The sequence below is a fragment of the Cupressus sempervirens genome, chromosome 9 (genome assembly GCF_028749045.1).
Source record: "Cupressus sempervirens isolate cs-2001-9-10 chromosome 9, ASM2874904v1, whole genome shotgun sequence".
Lineage (NCBI taxonomy): Eukaryota > Viridiplantae > Streptophyta > Pinopsida > Cupressales > Cupressaceae > Cupressus > Cupressus sempervirens.
In genome coordinates this window covers 695,452,028-695,454,678 of record NC_143126.1, presented here as the reverse complement: position 1 = coordinate 695,454,678, position 2,651 = coordinate 695,452,028, and positions in this window count along the sequence as shown.

Genomic DNA, 2,651 nt, shown 5'->3' with positions numbered 1-2,651 from the left:
TTGTTCTCCAACACTAGGACACCCTTATCCTGAGAAAAACATGCTTTCTCTTCCTTGTGGTCTTCTCCCTCATGCTTTAGAATGAGCATGACCAAGGTAACATACATTATTGCAGAGCTAGATGCCTGATGGGGCATCCTCTTGATGGTGCTAGGTCTAGGCGATCAACCTTGACCATGCTGATGTACTCTGCAATAGTAGCATCCAACTGATTTGGAAGTGGTTCCTCTTCTTGTAAAGAAAAAATCTCCACCTAGTCATCTTCATTGTGTTCATGAGCTATCTTAAAAGGAGCTATTGGTATGGTGTGGCTCTCCACTTGTTTTTGACGTAGAACATGCTCTTCATATATAGGAGATGATGATTCAACATCTATGGAAGAGAAGATAGCATCAAACTCATCCAAAAGATCATCCTCATCATCAATCTCCTCCATTATAACTGCAATAACATGGAAAGGTTGAGGGGAAGCCTCATGTATGTTAGCATGTTCCTCTTCAAGGATAGAAGTATCCTTGAAATCCTCCTTTCCATCCTCCATATCATGAAGGATAGTCTGTTGTAACAAATGTTCCTCATATGGGGAAGATGACTTGTTAGATAGACACGAGGCATCAATCTCATAGAAATCAATCTCCCCCATCCACTATGATGTTCCCATGTCACAATGGTCCCTATGATGGCTCGAAGAAGAAATAAATTCTTCTTCTTGGATTGTATTCTCTATTGTGACATTGTATGTGGGCTAGGGAGTAGTCTCATGCATGTTAATGTGTTCCTTCTCGAGGACAAGAATGTCCTTTTGATGCTCATCCTCCTCAATCTCCTACTGTAACACATGTTCTTCAATTAGTGGATGCTCTTTTTCTATATTTGACATGGGAAAGTTTGGGGCACACCATCATTGACATGTGGAGGTGTCTGAAGTGTAGATTGAGGTTTAAGGTAGCTTGGAATAGAAATATAGGAAGGGTTGCTTTATTTGAAGCTAGAAAATTTCCTCCTTGGAGGCTCTTGCACTTCAGCTCTCTGCATTTGGACAAGCTTTTGTCTTGGCTCCCCATTTTTCTTCTATAATAGTTCTTCCTCTACCTACAACTAGAATAGAGCCTCTTGAGCCTCTCTGAAAACATTTGTAGTCTCAGATACCACCCGACATGCATAAGGACCAGATATCCACATCTCCCTGTCACTACACATCACATCAATCCAAGAACTTGTGAGGAGCATCATGAAAGCAAAGCTCCCACTATATGAAAAATCATAAGGATTATGTATTTCTTCAAAAGTCCTTCCCAAGTTAGAAAAGCCAAGGATAAAACCATCTACATAGTTGCAAAAGTCTTCTAACTTGGCCTTGGGATCATTATAAGGTTTGCTGAGAAACTGAGTAGGCTGATCATTTTATATTGCAAGGCAGATCCTAAGGAGGAATCAACATATGGGCTTAATTTTTTATTCCTCTCTTGTTGCTCATGGAACTCTTGGATTGAAATGTACTTGGAGGGAGAAATCTCAACATACTCATGGCCAAAAATAATATGAAGGTTTGGGGTAAAATTGGCCTCTTCATCATATGGGGAAAAGTGGGAGACATCTCTATGAAGGGAATCCATGGTAAAGCATTCAAACAAGTACCTTCATAGAAATCCTGAGGAAACATAAAATCTGAAAATCATACCAACATTTGGTCTGTTGAAACTAATAGATGCATAGAGCCACCATGGTGTTATATGAATGCCTCCAAAGGCTCATGGCATTGATAAAAGTACAAATAATGAACAATAAGAAGAGGTAAGAAATAGAGATTTCATTAATGGAAGGAAAACATTGCAGAGCATAATGCTACTACAAAATACAAGAAGAGAGGAACCCAAAAAACATATTTACAACTTCTTTTTTATAGAGTTCAAGCATAAATCAGATGTTTACATTGAGTTCAAAATCCAACCACCATGGAGTTGGATTGTAGAGGAGAGAAATAACTAAAAATCATAAGAAATCTAATTATGAAGTGCAATTGCTTGCAATAAATGACAGGATGAGACAAAATAAGTGCAACCAGTTGCAAGAGATCAAATCACTGAAATTTGATCATTTTATGTATCGAAGAGGCATGGAGTATAATGGCATCATGCCAACCAAGGCTCAAGAAGTCATTGGGCATTGAAGAACAGGTCCTCGTGGCATGCCATGGACAAACAAAACTACCAGGAAGGATAACATGTAGAGTTGACCACAGGGGAAATCTAATTTTCCTAAAATTTGAATCTTGGCCATTGATAAAGGTTTTCTCTTTGAAACAGATGACCCAAATGTGTTGGGAATCTCCCCAACAAAGTGTTAAGTTGCAACCGTCGATGAAAGTCTTCTCTATCTAGCAGATGATTAAGATGTGGCAAGGAAACCTTGATATGTGCTAGATCCAATAGATGAGATGCAATTCTAGGCCTTAGAGCCTCAAGAGACTCTGCAACATGGAGAAGCCCTAGAATGGAAAAGCATGGCATCATCATGTTAGATGACACATTGATCCAACCACCCATACAAAAAGCATAGACATGACATAGATAATGCAAGAAGTGGGAACCTCTACCATGTGATGAAATTCTAAACTTTAGAGCCTTGAAGAAGCACTACAGTGTGAGGTA